This window comes from Canis lupus, chromosome 20, assembly GCF_003254725.2.
Source record: "Canis lupus dingo isolate Sandy chromosome 20, ASM325472v2, whole genome shotgun sequence".
Classification (NCBI taxonomy): domain Eukaryota; kingdom Metazoa; phylum Chordata; class Mammalia; order Carnivora; family Canidae; genus Canis; species Canis lupus.
In genome coordinates, this window is record NC_064262.1 from 38,332,286 (window position 1) to 38,360,118 (window position 27,833).

The following is a 27,833-nucleotide window of genomic DNA, read 5'->3' on the forward strand; positions in this document are numbered from 1 at the left end:
TACTCAGCCATCAGAGAGGACCTACCATTGACATGGATGGAATGGATGGAACTGGATGGTATTATGCTGAGTGAAGTAAGTCAACTGGAGAAAGACAATTATCATATGGTTTCACTCATATGTAGAATATAAGAAATAGTGAAAGTGACCATAAGGGAAAGAGGGGAAACTGAGTGGGAAAAAATTAGAGCGGAAGACAAATCATGAGAGTCCTAACTCTGGGAAAGAAACAAAGGGTTGCAGAGGGGGAGGTAGGTGGGGGGTAGGGTAACTGGGTGATGGGCATTAAGGAGGGCACATGATATAATGAGCCCTGGATGTTTTACTGTATGTTGGCAAATTGAATTTAAGTTAAAAAAATTTTTTTAATTAAAAAATAAACAAATACAAAAAACATGGCCTGGGAGAAAAATCTGCTAGAAGAAATGCAAAGATGGAGTAAACCAGGAAATAGAGCCAGTTAAAAAGAGGAAAGGCCAGAACTGAGAACTATTTAGGAGATAAACAGGTAATGGAAGAAGACTGTTCTTCAAGTCTCAGTGAAAGTGTAAAAGACACATGAGGCATCTCTTCCAGGTTTCTCTAACCAATGCCTAGGGTGCTGCTGTCACCTCCTCCTCAGACACCAGCCCAGGCTGGAGACCAGATGTCATGCATATGCCAGCTTTTACTATCAGCAATGTTGAAGAGGAAGTGGGTATATCACAGAGTGGTGTTAGAGAGACTCAGGTTAAAGGCACCACTTAACTGGAGCAAATTATTTACCTTCTCATCTGAGTAATGACACCTTACACATCAGGTGCAGTAAGGTTTCACAGAGCATATGACCCAGCAACATAAGTACTTAATAACCTAGCACAATGCAAACAAATACTACATCAATGTGAAACTTATTACACTTATTACAAACTTATAGCCTTATTGCAGCTCCAGCCCATTTGAAAACTCCAGTAGGTGAGACTGCCCAGTATACAGTAGTATGTTGGTTCTCATATATTCAACCAATGTTCCACTTAGGGAGAGACCTGTTTTTCTTTCCAGTGTAACATCTACCATAATACGTACTATCTGGTTTCTAAACAAATAAAACTGTTTTTGGAGAGCTCATCTCTGTGGACAGCAGCTGAGTTACTATACAGTTTTACCCAAAAGTTAAGTAAAAAATTGGTCCTATGCCCAGAAAATAGGCATTCCATCCAGACAAAACTGGATAAACCAAGTCTACAAACAATGAGTGAATAAAACAGCAGGGAAGAGAAGAATACACAGACAGTAAGAATAACCCACACCAAAAGGCCCACTCACAGAACCAAATAGGGCTCTGAAATGTATCAGTTCATATCTGTAGCAATCAGGTGAGGCAAAAGTTAACAAGTTAACTGTTAAGATACCACCAAAGTTACTAAATGAAAAATATCCAGGACAGAGATATTCTGCCTTTAGGCTAGAAATAAGATTTATGTAAGCAGTAAGAACCAAATGTTCTACCCACATTAAGATTCAAGATTCCTTGTAAGAGGCTAGATAGCTTGAGAGACATAACCTGGGAAAGGAAGAATATCAGCAGATACAAAATTTAAACATATTAAATGTGAAAGACAAAACAGTTTTCACTTCAATAGGCTATCTTACTGAGCTGCTACTATTGCACAGATTTGATTTCTTGCGAGTAATGCAATGATTTTATACTTCACAAGGCACTCTTTGCTACTTTCGCTTATGGAATAATAGTGCGAGAAGTGAATCTTCACGGGGGAAAAACTAGCCAAAATACCCTTGATGTGAAATTGTTAAAATGCTATCATAGTACATGGTTTCAATTTAATTTTAATTTAATAAAAGAAAAAAAATTCAAGCCTTCCTCTAAGCATCTAAAATGTTTTTTAAAACATTTAATATGAAATATCCACTCTAGTGTCAATAGATGAGAAACAAGTCTAGAAGGGAACATCTGATAGATGAGACCAGGTCACAAGTCTCTCTGATAGAGAAATTTAGGCTGAGAGCACTGGTTGGGTCAGTTGGGTGAATTCCAATTTGCCCTAATCAGAGTTTGCAAGACAGACCTGGTGAGGTTCATAAACAATTAAGTCTACCAATATATGAAACAGATGGCTCTATCAAAGAGGCTTCTAACCTTTACAGGAAGAATCTGAGAGCATAGACACAGTAGAACAAATTTCAGGAAAGAGTTTCAAGACCATTTTTATAATATACTTTTTTTTTTTTAAGATTTTACTTATCTATTCATGAGAGACACAAAAAGAGAGCGAGGCAGAGACACAGGCAGAGCGAGAAGCAGGCTCCATGCAGGGAGCCCGACCTGGGACTCGATCCCGGGTCTCCAAGATCACACCCTGGGCTGAAGGCGGCGCTAAACCGCTGAGCCACCCGGGCTGCCCTATAATATACTTTTGTATAAAAAGTACCCAAAAGGCTTATTAATATTTAAATCCCAATTTAAAAAATAAAGTAACACTCATGCAAGTATTTATATATGCACAGGAAACACACAAACACAAAGGAAGTGCACCCAAAGGTTAACTGTTTTTATCTCTGGGTGGTAGTTTTACCAAAAAAGTTATCTTCTTTATTCTTTTGTTTTATAATAGATATGACTTTATAGTTGTAAAATCAGCATTTTGCCTTTATACAAGTATTCTCTCTCTGTAAAGTCAAGCCATCAGAGAACAAATTCACCTTGGCCTCATCCCTATCCTTAGTAGTATCGTATTTTTCAGGCTGTGACTGCCCCTATTCATATTCACATCCAGTGACCACACTCTCATTCTGCCAACAAAAATTCACTAGGTACCTACTACACGGGCTCCATCTTAGCTAGGGCCCCCATGAAGGCCTAAAGCAGCATGTGAAAAAAAATCATCAATAAAGTCACCTTTGAAAAGCCTTTTCAGGACGCCTGGGTGGCTCAGCGGTTGAGTGTCTGCCTTTGATTCAGGGTGTGATCCCGGAGTCCCAGGACCGAGTCCCACATCGGGCTTCCTGCACGGAGCCTGCTTCTCACTCTGCCTATGTCTCTGCCTCTCTGTATGTCTCTCATGAATAAATAAATAAAATCTAAAAAAAAAAAAAAAAAAAAAAAGCCTTTTCAATTTTTCAATTGTCCACATAAATATAGTATATAGTTCCATGTATGTATTCCTGTAGAGATATATACACTGAAAATAATTCCAAAATGGTTATAGTATTCAGAAATTAATGTGTTTTGTTGCTTGAACCAGTCCAAAAATTTTATGAAGATTCCAGCTTGCAGACTTTCCCTATTTATCATCTTCCTTATCATTTCCAACAAATCTTTTTAAGTCAACAATTCTCTATGACTCCCCATTATCATTCTACTTCTCCTTTTTTTGGTAGAATATTATCAACTCATCATCACACCACCTAAATAATTTCTCTCCTACCAATGGTCAAGAATTCTTTAAATGTATAGATTTTGTCAACCATATTAATTATAACAACACTGCCTGTGGGTATTCATTCACTGAGTAAAGTGGTGAGTAGAAATTACCTCACTGTTTAAGTCATTATTTCTTGCTCTTTTTTTTTTTCCTTTTGCAAGGAATAGTTCAATTTAAGGTTAGATATAATTCCATTACATAATTAGAGTACCTTTTTATTGGGAGTACAAAAAAGGAATCAGTGTTGGTGGACCTACTGTCAATCCAGTTAAGGACAGAGTTAAGATTATATTTATTAAGTGCCTAATGAATGATAGAAACCCCAAATGCACCAGAGTTCAGACTAGGAAGCAACAGCATCTTCTACAGAGGCTACAGGTTTGAATACTCTTGGAAGGCTTTCTAGAGAAGGCTGACCTTGACACAACCCTGAAGCACAGCAGAATTAGACAAGTGAGGAGGGAAGGAGAAGACATTATCCACACAGGAATCAGAGCTTGGATCTGAGGGATGCTGAAAAGGCAGAAAAGTGTCAGGTTTTCTAGGAAAGGAGATAGAGGGGCAGCCTGGGTGGCTCAGTGGTTTAGCGCCGCCGTTGGCCCAGGGTGTGATCCTGGAGACCAGGGATCGAGTCCCACATCAGGTTCCCTGCATGGAGCCTGCTTCTCCCTCTGCCTGTGTCTCTGCTTCTCTCTTTCTCTTTCTCTGTCTCTCATGAATAAATAAATAAAATATTAAAAAAAAAAAAGGGAGATAGAACAATTCATCACTGAATAATGATTAAACATCTACTGACCAGTACTTGTAGGCACTAAAGATATGCAGAATCCTGGTCAAAGAGTGATAAATGGGAGCCCTTTAGGGATCATCCCATCAACTGACACAGATATGTAAGCATACACTGTAAGCAATTTGGTAAGTACAACATATGACTAAGGTTCAACTGATGAGGGCAGCCCTGGTGGCACAGCAGTTTAGCACCGCCTGCAGCCCAGGGCGTGATCCTAGAGACCCGGGATCGAGTGTCATGTCAGGCTACTGCATGGAGCCTGCTTCTCCCTCTGCCTGTGTCTCTGCCTCTCTCTCTCTCTCTCTCTCTCTCTCTGCGTGTGTGTCTCTCATGAATAAATAAATAAAATAAAAATCTTTAAAAAATAAAAACAGTATTTCTTAAAAAAAAAAAAAAAAAAGGTTGGGATCCCTGGGTGGCGCAGCAGTTTGGTGCCTGCCTTTGGCCCAGGGCGCGATCCTGGAGACCCGGGATTGAATCCCACGTCGGGCTCCCGGTGCATGGAGCCTGCTTCTCCCTCTGCCTGTGTCTCTGCCTCTCTCTCTCTCTCTCTCTCTGTCTCTCTCTCTCTCTGTGGGACTATCATAAATAAATTAAAAAAATTAAAAAAAAAGGTTTAACTGATGAATGGATTAACAAAACGTAGTATATCCACAGAATGGAATATTATTTAGCAATAAAAGGGAATGAAGTACTGACACACATGCTGATGAACCTTGAAAACATCACACTAAGTGAAACAACCCAGTCACAGAAGGCCACATACTGACTGATTCCATTTATGTGAAATGAGAATAGGCAAATCCATAGAAATAGAAAGTAGATTAGCAGTTACCAGGAGATAGGGGGAAGGGAGAATAGGGAGTGATGACTTAATACCTATGGGTTTCTTTTTGTAGTAATGAAATGCCCTGGAATTAGATGGTGGTAATGGTTGTATAATCTTGCAAATGTACTAAGAGCCACTGAATTGACTTAAAAATAATGACATTTATGATATATGAATTATATTTCAGAAGGAAGGAAGGAAACAGGGGCACCTGGATGGCTCAGTTAAGCATCAGTCTTGCTTTCTTTCAGCTCAGGTCATGATCTCAGGGTTGTGAGATCGAGACTCATCGGGCTCCGTGCTGGGTGTGAAGCCTGCTTAAGATTCTCCTCTGTCCAGAACACCTGGGTGGCTCAGTGGTTGAGCATCTGCCTTCAGCTCATGGTGTGATCCCAGGATTCAGGATCGAGTCCCACATCGGGCTCCCTGCGAGAAGCCTGCTTACCTCTTCTGCCTATGTCTCTGCCTCTCTCTCTGTGTCTCTCATGAATAAAAAAATAAATAAATCTTAAAAAAAAAAAATTCTCCTCTGTCCTTCTCCCCCTATCCCCTACTTGCATACATGAGCGGGCTCTAGCTTTCTCTCTCTCTTTCCCTCAAAAAATAAATAAGTAAAAAATAAAAACACAAATAACACTCTGGTGACTGCATGGAAGCAAGATTAAGTAGGAAGCTGCCATAACACCGGGCAAAAGGTGGTGACACCATGAACCACAGCAGGGACAGTGAGAAAGGAGAAAAGTGGAAACATTAAAGACTGAGGACACAAAACCTGTAAGGCTTCAGGAGCCAACTGGAGCTCCATTAGGGCAGCCTTGCTCACCAATATCTCCCCAGCATCCATCACAGTCCTTGGTACATAGGGACGGCTCCATAAAATTTTTTTAAGATTTATTTATTTATTTATTCATGAGAGACCTAGAGAGAGAGAGGCAGAGACACAGGCAGAGGGAGAAGCAGGATCCATGCAGGAGCCCGATGTGGGACTCAATCCCAGGACTCCCGATCATGCCCTGAGCCGAAGGCAGACACTCAACCACTGAGCCACCCAGGCATCCTGGGCTCCATAAATATTAATGAGATTGTTATTTAATTTTTTTTTTTTTTGAGATTGTTATTTTATTGACATTCTCTCATTATATCTTCAAAATAATACCATGAGGAAAGTAATGTTATCCCCATTCACAAAGAAGAAACCTAAAGTTTATTAGAGAGGTTAAGTGACCTATCCCAATTATACCCAGCTATATAGTGGTAGTTCAACTCAGACTTCTAACTCTAAGTTCTTATCAATGGCCCAGGTTTCCAGCTTGAACAATGGTGTAGGTAATACTGTTGTTAAATAATAAAATGCCAGAAACAGCTGGAAAATGAAATGGGGTCAGAGATACAGATTTGAGTGTCCCTGCCATACTCTGGTAGCTGAAGTCCCAAATATGTAAGAGACTCAGGGAGTATGTGTAAAGGGGGAAGGAGAGTAAAGGAAGGTCAAACCATGAGGGAGTGGAGAAGAAAGCCTGCAGAGAAAGTCGTAGAGGCAGAGGAAGAACCAGCCAGGGGAGTATGCTATTCAGGAAAGACATCAGCAAGATGGGCATAATCAAGAGTCAAAAACTACAGAAATTTCACATATGGAGGGATCATGGAACCACAAAGACATTTTAGAAGGAATTCTAAAAGGAATTGAAGGCTGCCTGGTGTTTCCAAAACCTGGTGCTTTTCAGGGCATCAGAATCTGAAGACCTTATTAAAATACATAGTTCCCGAGTTCGTACCAATAGTGATCTAGTATAAGTGCCTCGGTCTCATGAAGCCTCTGTTTTCTCATCTCTAAACTGCAAATAATAGCATCAAAGTCATACTGTTATTCTAAAGACTTTATATGCATTAAAGAAGCCCCACAGATAATTATGACACTATTTGAAAACTGGTTTTTAGAAATCACAGCTACAGGAACCACAGGACTTTTAACTGGAGGTAGATGGGGGAAGACAATCCTTTTGTGAAGAACTGCAAAGATTGAAGAATGGAGGAAGGAAAATCAGCTGTCACAACCCTGGACTAGACTTAAAGGGCTTGAGTTAAGGGAAATGCAAAGAAACCAGAAAAAAATTAAGAAAGGGTAAGGCATTATCAAGGAAAACTCAACAGAATTTTCTGCCCAGGAAGGAATAAGAGGAATTAAATAGGACTCTGGGTGGGATCCCTGGGTGGCTCAGCGGTTTGGCACCTGCCTTCGGCCCAGGGCGTGATCCTGGGATTGAGTCCCGCATTGGGCTCCCTGCATGGAGAAATAAATAAAGAAAGAAAATAAAATCTTTAAAGAAAAATAAAATCATAAATAAAATAAAATCTTAATAATACTTGTAATAATAAGTAATAATACTTGTGCCTCAAGTAAAGAAATAAAATCTTTAAGATAGATAGGATAGATAGGATAGATAGATAGATAGATAGATAGATAGATAGATAGGACTCTGGGGCTTAAAATCTAGATGATTCCAAGAACAATGGCATACCTTCACCAAAATCAGGAAGAACAGAAGGGTACTTGGTTTGGGAAGGAAAAAATAAATTCACACAAGGTATTCAATAAGGAATGAGTGAAAATAAACATCAAAGAGTTAACTGGCAGTAAATGTGTTCTGAATAGGAAAGCAGTAAATCAATTAAGAATATGGGCTCTGAAAAAATAAATAAATAAAAAATAAAAAAAGAATATGGGCTCTGAGATAAGATGGTCTGGGTCAGAGTCCTAGCACTGCCACTTCCTATCTAAAGAACATTAAAGAAGTTCCCTAATTTTGCTAAGCCCACATTTAATTTATAAAATGAGAATAATGAAGTGTATACTTCATATAAGATTTTTTTTAATTAAATGAAAAAATAATTAACACATTGCCTAGCACACGGTAAGTTAAATTTCTTTTTTTTTTTTTTAAGATTTTATTTATTTATTCATGAAAAACACAGAGAGAGAGACAGAGACAGAGACATAGGCAGAGGGAGAAGCAGGGTCCATGCAGGGAGCTCAATGTGGGACTTGATCCCAGGATTCCAGGATCACGCCCTGAGCCGAAGGCAGACACCCAACCGCTGAGCCACCCAGACACCCCAGTTAAATTTCAATAAATGTGATTACCTTTAGTTATCCCATAATGACACAGTGTTAACAAAGATTCTTCAGAGAAGCTAAGTCATATTATTCAAGAGTTAGAAAAATCTCACAACTCTGAGACAGGACAGGAAAGGAGAGGATTCTTTGAATTTTGGAATCAAGGAATTAGTACCCATCTGTACCATTTCACAATCCAGGCCTTCTTTATTCTTGACTATGTAATTATCACATCTTTTGAACACTCAGGTTTAAAAACATTTCTGTAAATGTTCTTACCTTGAAGCAAAGTCCACTTTATTTTTTTTTAAAGTTTTTATTTATTTATTCATGAGAGACACAGAGAGAGAGAGAGAGAAAGGCAGAGACACTGGCAGAGGGAGAAGCAGGCCCCATGCAGGGAGCTTGACATGAGACTCAATTCCGGGACTCCAAGACCACGCCCTGGGCTGAAGGCGGTGCTAAACCGCTCAGTCACCTGGGCTGCCGGCAAAGTCCACTTTAGTTCAGGCACTTATTCCACCACTATTTATTGCAAAACTATAAGCACAACAAATTGTATTAGACACTGTATGATGCAAAACTATACATAATGTACCTGTACTAAAGGGGATTACAAACTAGAAGGTAAAAAAACAAAAAAACTTATGCAAATATATGAAACCAGGCATACTGTGAAATGTCACTGAAATAACACCAGTCATGAAGAGTCGGAAGAGGGAGGACTCAATTCCACAATGTGGATGAAGTGTCACCTGAACTAAGCCTACAAAGATGGTCATAATTTCAATGGCCCAAATACAGGTTTGAGGAAACAACATGAATACCACCAAAGGATACAATGTGAATACAGATACAAAGCTGAAAAGGCCCAAAGATGTGTTCCAGGAAGAGCCAGGAATCAAGATTACCTGAAGATCTATCCATGAGGTAACTAGCCCTATGCTGATGACAAATGAGAGCAAAGAGTCACAGGGTAAAGCCTGGATTTCCCAGACGAGGCCCTGTGGGGAAAATCAGAAACTTGTTTGGGGAGCAGAATGGTGGCTCTGGTTCCATCTATGCTGAGGACATTTCTAAAACTACCTTTTCACAGCTGATAGGCCTTTAAAGCTACAGAAGACTTCAGACTCTAATCCAGCCCTTCCGTCCTTCTGCCTAAGGACATCAAGACCAAGAGAGATGACTAACTGCCTAAGCCATGACATTAGTGGCCAAGATGGAGTTGCAACCCTAGTTTGCAGACTCAATTCAGTGCACTTTACACTCATCCCACTGGCCAGACAGAAATGTCCAAAAGTCAAGATGAAATATAGGTTATAGAATTGAGTCACCTGGACACACTGAAGTGGTGGGAGTGAAAAAGCAAGGTCTCTGAGGGCCAGGAATGGAAGAGAAAAACAACAAATCTGGGTTACATCCATATCCAGGGGGATAAAAGGAAGGGCTTCTACAAAAGCACATCTGAGAGACAGGCAGAGAATCAAGACAATGTAGAACCCTAGAAGTCAAGGTCAGTGTTTCCTCTTCAACTAAAACATACATGTTCAAAAAATATCTGCTGAATGAATGAATGGATAAAGACAAGAGTGAGACAAAAAAATGTTTGTGCCTCACATAGGTGAAGCACTGTGCTAAATACTTTATGTAGGAGTATATATGATAATCTCACAATAATCCTATGAGATAGAATTATCATGATTATCCTCACTACCATTCAAGAGGAAAAAAACATGCTTATAAATTACCCAAATTAAACAGCAAGTATCAGAGCCAGGATTAAAAATCAAGTCCAGCAGTGCCTGGGTGGCTCAGGCAGGTAAGTGTCTGTCTTCAGTTCAGGTCATCATCTTACCTGGGATTATGCCCCACATTGGGTTCCCTGTTCAGCAGGTAGTCTGCTTCTCCCTCTCCCTCTGCCCCTTCTCCCACTTGTGCTTTCTCTCTCTCATTCTCTCTCAAATAAATAAATCTTTTAAAAAACAATAAAATAAAAAATCAAGTCCTCACAAGTCAGGAAATAGTGTTAATTTTTATTAGGGTAGAAAATGGCAAGGTAATGTTTAAAAAATAGAATGTTCTTATTAGTAAGGCATAGTGACAACGTCTGAGATTTCGCTTTGAAATATGTCAAAAAGAACAAAAAAGTGGGGAGGACAATTGAGAGAAAAAATTGGGGAAATGTTGATAATTGTTGAAATTGGGTAACAGGTACATGGTATTCATATACTATATTCCCTGTTGTTGTTGTATATGTTTGAAATTTTCCATAATAAAAACTCCACTCCTGCATGGCTTCCCTCCCTGCAAAGATGGTGGAAAGTGAGTTGGTCAAAAGAAGAAACAAACATCAAGAAAAAAAATCACTGTCCCAGCAGTACGGAATTCACCTCAGATAGTGTTCAGAAGAAATGCAAGACCAGAAGCCAGACTACAAAGCATTAAGAGACATAGATAAAACAGGTGGTAAGGAAATGGCAGTAAAATTGCACTTTAGATAAGAAACAGGGATAAGGGGCGCCTGGGTGGCTCAGTCAGTTACACATCTGCCTTCACCTCAGGTCATGCCCTGGGATCAAGCCCGGAATTGGGCTCCCTGGAGCCTGCCTCTCCCTCCTCCTCTTCCTCCCCCCTGCTTGTGCTCATGTTCTCTCTCCCTCTGTCAAATAAAATGTTAGAAGAAAGAAGAAAGAAAGAAAGAAAGAAAGAAAGAAAGAAAGAAAGAAAGAAAGAAAGAAAGAAAGAAAGAAAAAGAAAAAGAAAGAAAAGAAAAGAAAAGAAAAGAAGAGAGAGAAGAGAAGAGAAGAGAAAAAACAAAACGAAACAGGGATAAGAAAGAGAAGACTAGGGATCCCTGGGTGGCGAAGCGATTTGGCGCCTGCCTTTGGCCCAGGGCGCGATCCTGGAGACCCGGGATCGAATCCCATGTCGGGCTCCCGGTGCATGGAGCCTGCTTCTCCCTCTGCCTGTGTCTCTGCCTCTCTCTCTCTCTCTCTCTCTCTCTCTGTGACTATCATAAATAATAAATAAAAATAAAAATAAAAAAAAGAAAGAAAGAAAGAATGAGAAGACTAGGGTAACATGAGAGGCCCAGAACTAAGTAAAGTTACTATGGTTCTACCTTACATGTACGTAAAAAACAAAAGGGGAGAGGAGGATAGGAAGATGCTGGAAAGGAGACACTGATTAATCAACTAATTAATCAATCAATTAATATATACAAACACATGGAAAGACGCTCATCCTCCTCAATAAGAAAATGTTACCCAGGCTTCAAAAAAAAATTAGTTCAAAATTAGGCTTCAAATTGGCAGAGATTAAAAATATTGATAATGTTCCGTGATAAAGGAGAACGATAAATACAATCTTTTCAGTTATTTGGTATTATCTAGAAAAATTTGAAACATGCATATCCTTTTTTTTTAAGGTCTTATTTATTTGAGAGAGAGTCAGCACACACAAACAGGGGTGAGGAGTAGAGGGAGAGGGAGAAGCAGACTCCTCACTCAGCAGGGAGCTGATGTAATGGGATCAAGACTGGAGCCAAAGGCAGAAGCTCAATTGACTGAGCCACCCAGGCACCCCAACATGCATATGTTTGGCACAGAAATTCCACTTGTAAGACAGTACAAAGAACTATACAAAGTATAGAAATATGTATACAATGTATACAAAGAATACAAAGATACATATACACAAGGATCCTTGTAGCTACAAAGACAGAAACAAATGTCTATCACCAGGGGACTAGAAAAACTGAGACAAATATATAATATAATATGTAACTATTAAATATATGATAGATAGGTGTATTAAACATGGGAAAATGCCCAAGATAAAAGCATTAAATGGAAAAAAGTCACAGAAGAGTAGATACATTGTAATCCCTTTTCTGTAAAAAGGAATTACTTTACCTCTCTTCCTCTCACACACATATACATATACCCTTACACACATTAGCATAGACAGTGGGAAAAAATGTGGATATAGGTCAAAAAAATTTTTTTAAGATTTATTTATTTATTTGAGAAAGAGAATGAGCACACAGACCCACACAGAGGACGGGCAGAGGGAAAGGGAGAGTCTTAAGCACACTCTGTGCCCCATGCAGAGTTCTATCTCAACCACCCCAAGATCATGACCCCAGTCAAAACAGAGCAATTTTTAATGGTATTTTATACTGAGACACAGGATTATGGGTTTCTTTCCTTATTTAAAAAGGCCTAATTTTGCTGTACTCAAATACGACTAGTATAATCGGGGGGGAGGGGGGTTAAAAAGCCAAGGATTTTCCAAAAGCAAAAGACTGAGCGATGAAAGTGTCATGATAGAAAGGTTAGGGTTGAAAAAATAGGGAGCAGGAGCCTTAAAGTGAGGTCACAGTCAAGAAAGAGGAAGATGGAGAGTAGGTAGATCTACGGCCTACGGTAAAAATGAGCCTTGAGGTACCTGGCCAGCTCAGCTGGTGAAGCTGCAACTCTTGATCTCAGGGTTGTGGGTTTGAACCCAAGTTAGGTATAGAGAATACTTAAAAATTTTAAAAAGAAAAAACGAGCCTTGGGAAACATACAAGCAGTTGCTATGGGAAATGCCCTGAGAAGGCAAAGGAGTACCATGAGGGACAGACAGAGCTCAACTCAGGGGGGAAGTGGGAACTGCTGTCAATCAAGACATCCCATTTTCTTGACTCCTCCAAAACACTTAGCAGCCTAGGATTGGTTAGCAAAAGAAGCCCTGGGATCAAATCCCGCATCAGGTTCCCCGCAGAGAGCCTGCTTCTCCATCTGCCTATGTCTCTGCCTCTCCATGTCTCTCATGAATAAATAAATGAAATCTTAAAAAAAAAAAAAAAAAGAGGGCAGCCCGGGTGACTCAGTGGTTTAGCACCGCCTTCAGCCTAGGATCGAGTCCCATGTTGGGCTCTCTGCATGGAGCCTGGTTCTCTCCTTTTGCCTGTGTCTCTGCCTCCTCTCTCTCTCTCTCTGCGTGTCTCATGAATAAATAAATAAAATCTTAAAAAAAAAAAAAAAAAGAATTTTTTCCCAAACTTTATTTTGGTCCAATTGCTATACATCATCACATTAGGAGGAAGATCACTACTAGCGTCAACTGTTGCAAAAACATCTCGACCTGGGCAGCCCAGGTGGCTCAGCAGTCTAGCGTCGCCTTTAGCCCAAGGCCTGATCCTGGAGACCTGGGATTGAGTCCCACATCAGACTCCCTGCATGGAGCCTGCTTCTCCCTCTGCCTGTGTCCCTGCCTCTCTCTCTCTCTCTCTCTCTCATGAATAAATAAAAAAAAAAAAAAAAAAAAAAAATCTCCACCTGGCTCTAGTTTTTCTCTTGAGCACTAAGTGATCTGTGAGGAAGGTGGGGCTTCCTCTAGGTTCCTCCCCCATCCAGCTCTTTCAAAGTTTCCTGGCTGTTGTTAACAGAACAGGTGGTCTACGCCCTGTGTGGCACTAACTTCTTTGTGTGTACCTTGTACTGGCCAGAAGCCTGAAATAAGGAATAACTGTAACCCAGAGTGAAGCCCAAACGATATCCTATAAAGACATAAATGGGGTCCTAAACTTAGAATCAGAAAATCTGGCATCAAGTCCCAGCTTTTCTTCTTATTGGCTTTATGCACTTGAAAGCAAGCCACTTCATCTCTTTGTTTTGCTTCCCCATCTGTAAAATGGCACTACCTGCTTCATAGGGTTGTTGGGAGGGCAAAGTAAAGGAAATGTATATTAAAGTATTTTATGAACTATATCATTCATATGCAAGGTATAATTATCATAAAGCAAACATTTTCATTTCTGCCTATGTACAACTTTCACTGATGGTATCTTAAGACCATTAAGTGGGCACGGGTACTCCCAATGTGTCTATCCTGGCTGAAATGATCCTTGTTTTTATTGCTTCTAACCTATAATATAACAATTTCCTTCTCAAAATCTCAACACTCTTCACAAAATATCTTCAACTTAACTGCTTGCCATAGTTAACACGTCTTAAACTTTGCTTCAGTTTTCCTTATATCAATTTTTTTTATCTTTAACTACAGTTACTTTTCATGCTTTCCTTTTCTGCAGTCTGTTATGTTCGTTACCTGCATGAAACAACTGCATTAAATAGGCTTTAAAAAGGTTCCTCATACCTAGCCCTTCAGTGGGATTCCTATGTGGTCTGATCAACCATGAAAACTAAGTCAAAGTAATTTAGATAGTACACTCCCAAGTTAATTTACCAAGAAGAACCAAGAGGGTGACTTAATGAATCAGCACAATTCCATAATTTCTAGGTTAGTAACTCAGAACACTTAGCCTCCTACCAAAGAATTAATTCATTAGTTTCAGTGTTAGTCCGGTATTAAGCTGAGCAAAGAACTAGTGTTACAGATAATTTCATAGTCACTGAACTCAAATTCCTGAATAAAGTTTGGGCAAATAATCCTTTATCCCTGAAAATGCTGATATTGAGCTCAACTTCCAAAAGAAAAAGTCACAACATACTGGTGTTAAATCCATTACCCACTCCCAGGCTGGCTGGCCACTAGTGTCTGGAGACCTTGTGACCCAAACTGACTAATCACTCTTCTTCACACATGAGAACAAAGTCCTCAGAGCAGTAAATGGCCAAATGAACATCTAGATAATACCAATGAAAAACTTTTATTTCTTCCAAAGCAAACTGTTCCAAGACCCACAGAAAGCAAGGAATAGCCCCCCAGCCTGAAACCAAAAACATATGGAATAAGCAATACATTTTCAAGCAAAATACTGCTTTTAACAACATGGAAGTACAAAGGCAGAAGCACTATTTCAGCTAGGATGAGATGCAGCCATAAAATCAGAATTCTCATCACACCACCAGCTCCATAAGGAATGACTTCCTTCAGTCATTTTGCATTCAACCAACATTTACTGAGTACCTTTTCTGTGCCAGAGATGGTTAAGTATTAGGATATAAGGATAAACAAGACAAGGTCCTGCTCTCAAGTAGGGCACAACCTACCACGGAAAACACACAAATATACCAAAAGTTAAGAGTACAGTCTAATTATGAAAGAAGCTTAAGCAGATTGCAAAGGCCACACAAAGAAGCATTCAGCTTAATCTAGAAAGAATCAAAGAATCTTTTAAGAGATAGTGGTGCCTTAATTCCTGGTAAATGCAAGCCTAGGAGTCAGAAAATCACTAGAATGGAGAGGAAAATTAGCAGGAGAAATATCCTACGCATGCCAGGACCCTTAAGGAGTTTACTATCACTAGGGCCTCAAGTGCCAGAGAAATTGTGGCAGAGGAGGGACTAGAAAGGAAGATACAGAAGAGGCTAGGTCATAAAGGTCCTTCTGAGATGTTGGAGTAGAGACATACCAGGATCTAGATGTTCATCATATTTTAAGGTCAAAGGAATACTATTTACTTTTTTTTTTTTTTTTTTTTTTTTAGGATTTTATTTATTCACAGAGACAGAGAGAAAGAGGGAGGCAGAGACACAGGCAGAGGGAGAAGCAGGCATCATACAGAGAGCCTGACGTGGGACTTGATCCAGGGGCCCAGGATCACGCCCTGGGCTGCAGGCGGCGTTAAACCACTGCGCCACCGCGGCTGCCCTATTTACTTTTAACTGGAGTTAAAGACCAGCCAGAATGGAGGGGGAATTTGACTGAGGAAGACTAGAAGAGATTTGGGGCCAGTTATTTCTAATCAGTTCTATCAGGCTCATATTTATTTTTCTCTTGACTTTTTTCCTCTCACAGGGGAAAAAAATAAAACTGAACAATTCTGTAACAAAGGCTGTGAACCTTCTGTTCGTCAAAAACATTTCTGAACAGAGTGCTATATTCTATCAAAATAGACCAAATTAGAGAGAGATGACAAATCCCTCCAGCATCTGGAGTCTTCCTAGCAGAAAGACAAAACCAGGTCTCTGATAAGACGAAAACTATAGAAACATCCTGACCATGGCCTACACAGAACATCATGCTGCCTGGCATGGGAATGCTTACAGTTCTCAAAACAAGGACATACCAAACAGTTACCTCCTGGCTTCTCCACAGAAACTGCCAGGAAAAAAACCTACCAGTGCCAGGAATGACCTTGGACTTTATAGTATGATCTCCTGCCCACCAGTACTAGATAAAGACTACCTCGACAATTCTCTCACCTGTCCAGAGTTCAAACAGGTATAGGCAGCAGGCTGCCTTCCTCAACAAGAAACTGAGCCCCTCATCCACGCATGGCACCCAGCTATATTCCTAATTAATACTACTGAGAATAGTGCCACCATTACTACTTCTAACTACACTAACAGCTACTAACAACAACACACTACTACTAACACCAAGTACTGACCACCCACAAAACACTAGGCCCTCATCTCCAGTCCTCAATACAATCTGCAGAGAAGGTTATAGTAACCCTATTTTACAGATGAAAAAAATAAAATAAAAAACAAGGCTCAGAGAGGCTAACAGCTTACCCAGGTCAAAAAGCAAGCAAGAGGTGGAGGTGGGGTGACTCTAAAGATATGCCCTCCCTATTGTACTAGGTATCTCAGAACTTTCCTAACTAAAAAAAGCAAAAACTCTGAGCTTTCTTTCCAAGAGTTCCTGAAGTTGATCCATTTGACTAAAAGGTAGTCAAATCAAAACAACATATGTAAGCTAGTTTTTATTTTCTTTGGTCAAGTGAATATTCTAGATAGAGAATAAAAGGTATTTCAAAGAATTTGTTATGTGAATGCCTTGCTTTTAAATTTCTTCATTTATTTTTGGCCAAAATATAAACACAGAGAAGACAGCAAAGGATAGAATTTCATTCTACTAGATCAGAATGGAGATTAGCAATTAAGGCAAAAAAAATTTTTTTTCAAATAAAATTTACATTATATTTTACGCAATGAATAACAAAGGGCAAGCAATTTCAAAGAGACTGAGCCTTACCTCAATCTTATTCCTCCTGTTCTAGGGGACAGCACTCCAAGTGATCAGCAGATATTCCCAGCCTACATACAGTGAACCAGACAAAGGGGATAAGCAACGCCTTCATGCTCCCAAACCACAGTGGAAAGGAAAGTGTGACGGCTTCCTGGGGAACCCAAGCACATATACAGTATTCATAAATCACTTTTCATCCCGACACACAGAAACAAAATGTTACCTGTGGTTTGTCTACAGAAATACTTAGTTAAGGGGTGTATTTAAATGAAATCATGCAAAAACAATCCCATACTAATGTAGCTAACCTTTTTCATGGAAATATATAACCAACTGTCAATAGTCAAAATTAATACTGTATAAAAACTTCATTCAACAGTTTTACCAATTAAGAGCTTCATATACTTGAATCACTTCTTCCTTCACAGGCCTATAGCCACTTCTGAACTAAGAGCTACTATTAAAATGTCAAAAATGGGATCCCTGGGTGGCGCAGCGGTTTGGCGCCTGCCTTTGGCCCAGGGCGCGATCCTGGAGACCCGGGATCGAATCCCACGTCAGGCTCCCGGTGCATGGAGCCTGCTTCTCCCTCTGCCTGTGTCTCTGCCAATCTCTCTCTCTCTCTCTCTCTCTCTCTGTGACTATCATAAATAAAATTTTTTTAAAAAATGTCAAAAATATCAGATGCCCTACACGGTATCTTGCACAATTCAACAGATATTGGTTTATGAAAAAATTAATGATTTAAAACAGAAAATTTTTAAAGGAAAAAAGAAATGAAGGGAAATAAATGATTTTTTAAAGATTAAGGGGAAAAAAACAATCCCAGAACTATTAGTACAACTACAGATAGAATTACCTCACATTCCACCTGAAAATTTATAGTATACTCCAGTACCTCTTAACACTAAATAAACTCAGAAGGTGCAATGACTCTGACACTGTTTTTTCCATCTAGGATTTGATACCTCATCTACAGACAACACACCAACTTTTGTCTGAATACTACAAACAGAGCTCTGGTGCACAGCTGCAGGCCTCAGAGCTGGAGTTTGCACACTGCCTTTGAAGAATAGAGACGAGACACAGTGTACAGACCAAACTCATTGAAGGCGGATAACACTTCTAGTGAAGATAACGTCCTGTGAGAGCTCAAATAGCAGTCACTAAGATTTAACAGATTTAACATAATGACTTCATGGCAGTAGGAGAAAACGAAGTTTCGTGAATTTGGGGATACAAAAAACTTCTAACAACATAAACAGTTAGGGTCTTCACATCCCCCTCTAGAGTTGCACACATTAAACAATGACACAAAAGTCAGTGAAAAAGGGATCTTAAATTAATCTAGATTTATAAGAATTGGACTGAAAACCCCTATAATTTACATATATCACAGTGTCTAAGTTTGTCTAGCATTACAAACAATAGCCCCAGTGCTGAAAAGAAAGTATGAGTCACAATTCAAAAACAGGAGGAAAAAAAAAAAAAAACTGAACAGAAGAAAGCTTTGGATCCAAATAACCACACACACACACACACAAAAAAAAATTTCTTTACTTAAAATATTGTCAATGACAGCCACCATTCTGACTCGGGAGTGAGAAGGAATGATTTCACACTACCTTCTACTCAGGAACAAGCTCCTTCAAACCCCCAGAAGCCCTTCCCATTCCCATCCACCTTGGTGTCCTGCCACTGAGAGAGTCAGCCACATCCACTAGCAAGCACTGGAATTCAAACAGATCTGAGTCACCCACTCCCCCGCAGGAAGAGGTCATTCTCTATCGGGAAGCCCACTCTGCGAAGTTCTTGATCATCTCCCCAGGCTGCCACCACCATGGCCCACATAAAGCAGCCTACCAAACTCGGCAGCCTACCCACACACTCCTCTACACTCTCGAAATCACAACTCCGGCCTCATCCTATCGCCCAGGTGGCCAACGCTACTCACCGTAGCACTCTTGTGACACTCGGTCCCCCTGCCCGAGAATCTCTCAACGCCAGGATGCACCTGGGCCCCGGAGAATCAACTCCCCCGTGCGGGGCTGAGCTCCTGCCTTTCCAGGAACTAATCCTTGGACACCCACCCCCACCCCCACCCCCACCCACCCACCCCGCCCGCAGAGAAGCTAAACTCTCAGTGCCTCTTCTCCCCAGCCAGACTCCATCTAGTCCGCCAAGTTCACAGACCTCGGGCGGCGGCGGCGGGGAGGGAGAAGAGCCATCCGATGCGCCTTAGGGATCAGGCACAGTGAGTGAGGCCCCTAGAATTCCAAACGCAAGCACCACCACCACCCCCACCCCCACCCCACCCCCCACCCCCAGCCACCCCACTACGGTCAGCCTCCAGGGCGTCCGCATCCAGCGTCAAGAGCGCACGCCGCTGGAGTTCGTCTCCGTGCCCCCGTGACTCCCTTTCCTGGCTACCACGATACAAAATAGAAGCCACCGAGGCCCCAGGTCGAGGCCAAGACCGCCCCCCTCCCCCCCACCAGGCTCCGGCCACTGGAGTTTCCCAGTGAGGACCCAGCTCCCCAAGGCCCGGGCCGCGGGGACCGGCTTGCTGCCCCAGGCCGCTCAGCGCCATGGGCCGGGCGGGCCGCGTCCCCACTCGGTCCCCATTGTTGCGGGTCCCGGCGGCCCGAGCCGGGGGCCGGGGGCCGGCACCGGCACTCACCTCCCGCGCCGCGGCTCTGGGCCGCGCAGGGCCGGCAGGGCCAAGTGGCCGCGCGTCCCGCGGCTCCGGCCTCGGCGGCGTCGGCGCCCGGCGGAGGCGGGGGTGGCGGCGGAGGCGGGAAGCGGCCGGCCAGGCCCGGGCGCCGCGGGCTGGCTCCGGCCGAGCGTCGGTCTTCTCCGGCGGCGGCGCTCGCAGGCTCCGCTCGCGGTCCGCGCCAGAAAGCGTCCCCCTCCCGGCCCGCGCGCCCGGCCGCCCGGACGGGAACACGCGCCGCCGACAGTAAAGTTCCGCTGAGAGCCGCCCGGAGGCCGTTCTCCCCCAGCGCCGGGTGAACCGTGATTCTTCCCTCCCGGATAGAGCCATCTCTGCCACAGATGACCGTTTCAGGAGTGAAAGCTCTACGAAAATACCAGGCCTGAATCCACCTGGGAACGGTTCCGGGGTGGGATCGACAGAATGGGTCTGCACCCCGCCAGCTACCTGGCTACTAAGTGCTTCGACTGAACCTGGTTCCTCTTCGCTCTTCACTTAGGGGAGGCTTGTTAGGATTGAATGAGATGATGCAAGTGCCTGGCACGGAGATGTGGGGCCCAACATTGGGGCCCGATCATTGGTGATGCTGCTAATGATGATTGCTGCTATTACTACCATCTCATACAGAGGTTGTGCACAGCCCTCAAGGACCCTTGAAATTGATGCGCACCCTGTAACTCTGGGTTCACACACACACACACACACACACACACTCACACACACCTCCTTTCTTTTCCTATTGACTGAAGCTATCTTCAGAACCCCCTAAAAGAAAAGCAGGGAAAAGAAAGGGCTTTTTTAATCACTGACACGGGGACAACAGGTAAGGATGCAGATTCTCCTCCCTTGAGTTGGGAATTGCTGCCTTGTGGGCTCTAGTTAATGAGAATAGTGTACTGTGTCAGCTCTCTCCCTACAATCTCAGGTTTTCCTCCTCCCTGCTCCTCCTCCTCCTCCTCCTCCTCCTCCTCCTCCTCCTCCACCACCTCCTCCTCCTCAGCCTCAGGTCCTCCTCCTCCTCCTCCAAGGAAGTGAACATCGGCAAGATGATTTAAAAAAAAAAATCTAAAGACGGATCTTTTTTTGGAAGGTTTGTTTTGTTTTCTTTATAAAATCAAGAGGATAAAAAAATCTTTTCTCTTTCCCACTTCCTTTTCCTTCTAGGCCTTCACACCTCTGGATATCAGACATAGTTATTTTTGGAACAAATTAGGTTATAAAAATCCAAGTGTGTGTTCCAAGCTATTGATGGGAATTTAGATCTGCAGAGGTCCTCCAAAAAATATTATTGCTTTTCCATGTTCTCAAATGTCCCATTCTCAGTCCTGTGGCTACTGAGACTCAGGACATTTTGCCTTGATACCCTTCTCCCTTGTCTGAAGGGACTTTCCAGAAAGGCTCTGATATCAGTCATTTGCACCTGAATAAAATTTTGTCACTGTGTCACACACTTATACATTTCCTTTTAGATTATCCCCTGGGAATAGGGAAAGGGCTCTGTCTAAAGGCATTTTGATAACCAGCTGGAAACGCAGGCTCGTGGATTAGAAAGCAGCCCTCTCAAAGCCTCTGGAGGCTCTCTGCTCCCTCAAGTAAAAGGACTTCATCCTATGCTCTTAAAAGACAAAGGATCCCTCAAAAGCTCATTCACTTTTCTTAGCATCCTGAGGTCAGATCAAAACTCTGATGCCTCCTTGCTCCAGGTCTTGAATTTTCCTAATTGGCCTCTTAGTTTGGACTCCTTGTGTGACACATAAAGCAGATTTGGTCTCAAGAATTGAAGCAGGTTTAGATAAGAACCCTTAAGATAACCAAAGTGAGAAAAAAGAAGCCAGTGAAGCTAGGCAGATGCTTGGAAAAGGAATCATATTGTTTATCTCCCCTCTAAAAGACCAAATACACAACCATCAAAGACTTACACTTATCTTCCTCCTTTGTTACTGAGATTGGAGCAACAAGGGCCAGCACTTGCTCCCCTTCTATTCCCTCTTCCCAAGATGCCATTGTCCTTCTGTGACATCACTATTTCCTTTCCTTCCAGGAGCTTCCTTGACTACTTGGATAATATTATGCCCTCATGATCACCTCTAGGGATCATAGTATCCCCAATTCACCTATAGGAAATGGATTCTATTAGGAGGAGTCCCTAGAGTGAGTTAAATGCATACCTTCTTGTTGATGGCCCTATGTTCAAGAGAGGTTTAAAAATCTGGATCTTCCTGCTAAAATTAGGGAATTCACCAGCAATTTGCTAATCAATCAGAAGCTAGATCTAGGCCTCCTCCATCACTGTGAACTCACACTTGGAAAAAACACCCCCTACCTTTTCCCTGTTTCACCAGCTCCTCATTCCATAGGAGCCAGCTTAATCCTTCCTCCACCAGCCAGACTTCCATCCCATCCCCACTTCTGGATGCCAAAGATCCCAGATGCCATGATCACTCTGAACCAGGTTCCAAAATGGCAGATGATTGTATTTCTTTCTTCAACAGCCGTCTTATTCTTGGAATGTTTTTTTAAACTATCTGCTTACACACCACTTCCTTCATACTAGATTATAATCTCTAGGAGGCTTTTTTTTTTCTTTCTAGGAGGCTTTTTAAAAAAAATCCACCAAAGTCTAATGAAAGCCTGGCAAAAATTGCTATACCATAAAATTCCACGTTCAGCAATTATTTATTGAGTACCAGGCACTGCTGGATGCTAGAGAATAGTAATAAGACATGCCAAACATAACTATAAGCATTTTATAGGTATTAACTCACTTAATCCTTACATTGACATTGTGAAGTATATACAATTAGCATCCCTCCAAAGTTAGAAAAACTAAACCTGAGAAAAAGGAGGTTGGGGTTTGAGTACAGAACACTTAGGGCCAGAGTCCACTCATAATCACACACTAAAGTGAATGAAGAATTGAGCTTGGAGGACTCTTCTCTGTAGAGTGTGAACTAATAAAATCCTGTTCCATGTGGATGTTCATTCAGCAGATATTTATTGTCCTGTCCCGAAACTGTATTTCAGATGCTGATCTAGGCCCTGAGGGGCACAGCACTGAACAAGAGAAAACATATCTCTGCTCTGAAGTAGCTCTTCTAAACAGGAAAGATAAACACTACAAAATCAAATTCTAATGATTGCTGAAAAGAACATACAACAGAGATCCGTATGGGAGAGGCAGTCAGGACAGGGGAGACATTGGATAAGACCCTGATGAGGTAAGACCCTGAATGCCAAGAATGCTAGAAAGACACACATAAAGGCTCAGGGAAGAAGAATTCTAGGCAGAGGGACCAGAGAGCAGGGCAGCACAGTGTGTAGTGAGAGTCCCAGACGATTATCCTAGAGAGAAGTGGCCTGTAAGTCTGCTCCCAGATTGCATGGTTTTGAGACATCACTTTTAGGGTTCGCCCTGGAAAGGGTGTGAAAGATGCTGTTGATCAACTGTCCTAGGGAAGCAGCACAGATTACTGTACCTGATAATTGACCATGTATATCTGTTAAGTCCATACACAGTTGTCATGGAAACAGTTGCTTTTAAGAAAGAATATTTCCATTCAGTTCCATCAACTCTATCCGCTTCCTCAGAGAAGCCCTCCATGACTACCTACCCAGTCTAAGTAGCTGCCCAGGCACCATTTTACCACCCTATTTTCTCTATCTGCAGAGAATTTAATGCTATCTGATATTCTTCTTCATTGGCTTATCATCTCTCTCCCCTAATTAGATTGTGAAGTCCATGGAACAAAGAACTTTGTCAATCCTATCAAGATCCCCAAGACCTAGAAGAGGTACAGAAAAACTCAATAAATATGCTTACCAAGCATGAATATGTGTTGGGCCCATCCTTGAAGCAGGCCTATGAGGCACTGGAGATGAAAGGGGAGGAAATAAAGAGCCCTTGGACTTTCTGGCATACCTGGTGGAACTTACCTGAATCCTGATACCCTACAGAATGAGGTCATTTCTCCAAATCATGGGCTATGGGAAAGTAAAAGGGGTGCAAAGAGATCCCCTGCACTGGGTGGGGATGTAATGAAATGGAAGACTTTCCAAAAAGAACCCTTAAGGATAAGGCCTTGGGGAACAGCATGGGGAAAATCGGGGAAATAGATAAGAAAAAAGTCATCTTACCTCTTAACTGTAGAGAATCAACCAATGGGTACCAGAGGGGAAGTGGGTGAAATAGGGATGGGGATTAAGGAGTGTACTTGTTGTGATGAACACCAGCGATTAAAATAGAAACCTCAAGGGCAGCCCCAGTGCCTTAGCAGTTTAGTGCTGCCTTCAGCCCAGGGCCTGATCCTGGGGTCCCAGGATCGAGTCCCATGTTGGGCTCCCAGTATGGAGCCTGCTTCTCCCTCTGCCTGTGTCTCTGCCTCTCTCTCTCTCTCTCTCTCTCTCTCTGTGTGTGTGTCTCTAATAAATAAATAAAATCTTTAAAAAAAATAGAAACCTCAAAAAATAAAAATAAAAGATGCATGGCTCAGTCAGTTGAGTATCCAACCCCCGATTTTGGCTCAGGTCATGATCTCGGGGTCATGGGATGGAGCCCCATGTTGGGAATCCACGCTCAGCAGGGAGTCTGCTTGAAGTTCTCTCTCTCCCTCTCCTTTTACCCCTCCTTTTTAATCATGAAAAGGCCAATTTGGATGCTTTTTCACTTTTCTCACCTAATTGCTCTGACTAGAACTATAATTGACCATGTATATCTGTTAAAATAAATAATTCTTTAAAAAAAACAAAAATAAATCATCCTAGCTGGACTTCGGGATTTGGCTTGATAGGTTGGGATGTATAACTTCTGACAGCTCTTTAGTGGCCACTCCTAGATCACCTCAGAGCCAGAGGTTTGGTGGGCTGGGTGGGAAATGCAAAGGAGTCTTGACTTAAGAGTCATGAGGATTTGCCTACCCTCACTACACATGGATCCTCCCAGAGGCAGGGTTCACCTTCATGATAAAAACACTCAGAAAACTAGGAAAGTGGGATGCCTAGATGGCTCAGCGGTTTAGCGTCTGCCTTTGGCTCAGGGCGTGATCCCGAGTCCCACATCAGGCTTCCTGCATGAAGCCTGCTTCTCCCTCTATCTATGTCTCTGCCCCTCTCATGAATAAATAAATAAAATCTTTTTAAAAAAGACAAATAAGTTTTTAAAAAAAGAGAACTAGGAAAGCAAGGACCTTCATTAACATGATAAACGGCATTTATAACAAATCCACAGCTAATACCATACTCAAAGGTGAAGTACTGAAAACTCTGAAAGCTTTCTCCAGACCAGGAACAAGATCAGGATGTCTGTTTCACCACTGCTATTTAACATTGTACTGGAAGTTCTAGTCAGAGTAATTAGGTGAGAAAAATGAAAAGCATCCAAATTGGCCTTTTAATGATTAAAACAAAAACAAAAAGATAAATACTCAACATCTAGAAATAGAAAGAACTTACCTCAACATAATAAAGGCCTTATAAGAAAAGTCCACAGCTTATATCATATAGTCAATAGTGAAAAACTTAAATTTTTCCCTCCAAGATCAGGAACAAGACAAGGTTGTCCACTCTCACCACTTCTTTTTTTTTTTTTTCAAAGGATTTTTATTTATTCATGAGAGAGAGAGAGGGACAGAGACACAGGCAGAGGGAGAGAGAGAAGCAGGCTCCATGCAGGAAGCCCGACATGGGACTCAATCCCGGGTCTCCAGGATCACACCCTGGGCTGAAGGCAGCGCTAAACCGCTGAGCCACCCAGGCTGCCCCACTCTCACCACTTCTATTCAACACAGTACTGGTGGCCCTAACCAGAGCAATTAGACAAGAAAAGGAAATAAAAGGCATCCACATTGGAAAAGAAGTAAAATTATCTGTTCACAGATGTCATGATTTTATATGTAGAAAACTCTAAAGATTCTCCACCCCCACAAATGGACTAATAAATATTCAGCAAAGTTGTGGAATACAAAACCAAAATATGAAAATCAGCTGCAATTCTATATGTGAACAATGAATAATCTGAAAAAGAAATTAGGAAAACAATTCCACTTACATTAGTATCAAAAGAAATAAAATACTTTGGAATAAACTGAAGACCAAAGACTTATACTCTGAAAACTATAAAATATTGGTATAAGAGATTAAAGAAGATACAAAGAGGGGATCCCTGGGTGGCGCAGCGGTTTAGCGCCTGCCTTTGGCCCAGGGTGCGATCCTGGAGACCCGGGATCGAATCCCACGTCGGGCTCCCGGTGCATGGAGCCTGCTTCTCCCTCTGCCTATGTCTCTGCCTCTCTCTCTCTCTCTCTGTGACTATCATAAATAAATAAAAATATTTAAAAAAAAAAAATAAAGAAGATACAAAGAAATAGACATTCTGTGTTCATGGACTAGAAGACTTAATATTGTTAAAATGTCAATGCTACCCAAAGCAATCTACAAATTTGATGCAATCCCTATCAAATTGCAATGTTTTTGTTTTGTTTTTGTTTTCTGCAGAAGTAGAAAAATCCATCCTGAAATTCATGTGGAGTCTCAAGGGATCCCAAAGGGCCAAAACAAAACAATCTTGTAAAAAGAACAAAGCTGAAGATTATCTGATTTGAAAACTTACTACAAAGTTACAGTAATCAAAAGAGTGTGGTACTGGCATAAAGACAGGCATATAGGCCAATGGAATAGCAGAGAACCCAGAAATAAACCCTCACAAATATGGTCAAATGATTTTCTACAAGGATGCCAAGACCATTAAGTGGGGGGGGGGGGGGGAGGAGAATCTTTTCAACAAATGGTGATAGTCACATGCAAAAGAAGGAAATTGGACCTTACACCATACACAAAAATTAACTCAAATAGATCAAATACCTAAATGTAAAACCTAAATCTATAAAACGCTTAGAATAAAACATTGGGCAATAGCTTTATGACATTGAATTTGGCAATGATTTCTTGGACATGACAACAAAGGCACAGGCAACAAAAGAATAGTCAAATTTGACTTCATGAAAATTAAATACCAGTATGCATCAAAAGACACTATCAACAGAGTGGAAAATGCAAACCATGGGATGGAAGAAAGATTTCAAATCATATATCTGATAAAGGATTGATATCCACAATATATAAAGAACTCCTACAATTCAATAACAAAAGACAAGTAACCAGATTCAAAAATGAGTGAAGGACTTAAGCAGACATTTATTTCTCTAAAAAAGATATGCAAATAGTAGGTATGTGAAAAGATGCTTAAAATCACTGATCATTAGGGAAATGCAAAGAAAAACCACAATGAGATACCACTTCATACCCATTAGGATGCCTTTTATACAATAATGCAAAAAAAAAAAAAAAAAAAAAAAAAGAAGAAGAAGAAGAAGAAAAGAAAACCCAGGAAATAACAAGTGTTAGTGAGGATGTAGAGAAATTGAAATACATATTGTCGCTGATAGGAATGTAAAATGGTGCAATCACTGTGGAAAACTGTTTGGCAGTTCCTCAAAAAGTTAAGCATAGAGGTGCCTACATGGCTCAGTTGGTCCAGCATCTGCCTTTAGCTCAGGCCATGATCCCAGAGTACCAACTCTGGGCTTCTGGTCAGGCTCCCTGCTCAGCGGGGAGTCTGTTTCTTCCTTGCCTTCTGCCCCTCCCCCTCTCCCTGCTCTTTCTCTCACTCTCTCTCAAATATTTTTTTAAAAAAGTTAAGCATAGGGCAGCCCCGGTGGCGCGGCGGTTTAGCGCCGCCTGCAGCCTGGGGTGTGATCCTGGAGACCTGGGATCGAGTCCCACGTCGGGCTTCCTGTAGGGGGCGTGCTTCTCCCTCTGCCTGTGTCTCTGCCCCTCTCTCTCTGTGTCTCTCTTAATAAATAAACAAAAATCTTAAAAAAAAAAAAAAGTTAGGCATAGAATTATTACTATTAACCTAACAATTTTACTCCTAGGTACATATCTCAAAGAATTGAGAAGAAAAAAAAAAGAATTGAGAAGGAAGACTCAAACAGATACTTGTATGCCTATGTCCGTTGCAACATTATTCACAATATCCAAAA

General features: G+C 41.6%; 1 protein-coding gene and 1 long non-coding RNA gene across 9 annotated transcripts in view; one reads left to right on the top strand and one right to left on the bottom strand.

The window, feature by feature from the left end:
- RAD54L2 (RAD54 like 2) overlaps positions 1-21,802 on the bottom strand; it is a 126,148-nt gene extending 104,346 nt beyond the window's left edge. The window contains exons 1-3 of one of the 7 annotated variants that reach the window (XM_049098535.1): positions 19,765-19,865; positions 17,091-17,235; positions 2,897-3,078 (exon numbers count right to left, since the gene is read on the bottom strand). The gene's annotated coding sequence lies outside the window, so the exon portion shown is untranslated. Of the gene's footprint in view, positions 1-2,896; positions 3,079-17,090; positions 17,236-19,277; positions 19,299-19,764; positions 19,978-21,716 lie in introns of those variants that run through there. The other 6 variants (XM_035702443.2, XM_049098536.1, XM_025456020.3 and 3 more) reach the window with 6 other exon arrangements.
- Positions 19,949-27,833, top strand: LOC112665855 (uncharacterized). Of its 2 annotated transcripts, XR_007404404.1 has the most exons (5): positions 19,949-20,620; positions 20,798-20,887; positions 22,822-23,015; positions 23,525-23,588; positions 27,726-27,833. It is a non-coding gene; the product is annotated as an uncharacterized LOC112665855 (long non-coding RNA). The 2 variants fall into 2 exon arrangements; XR_003140580.3 differs by lacking the exon at positions 20,798-20,887.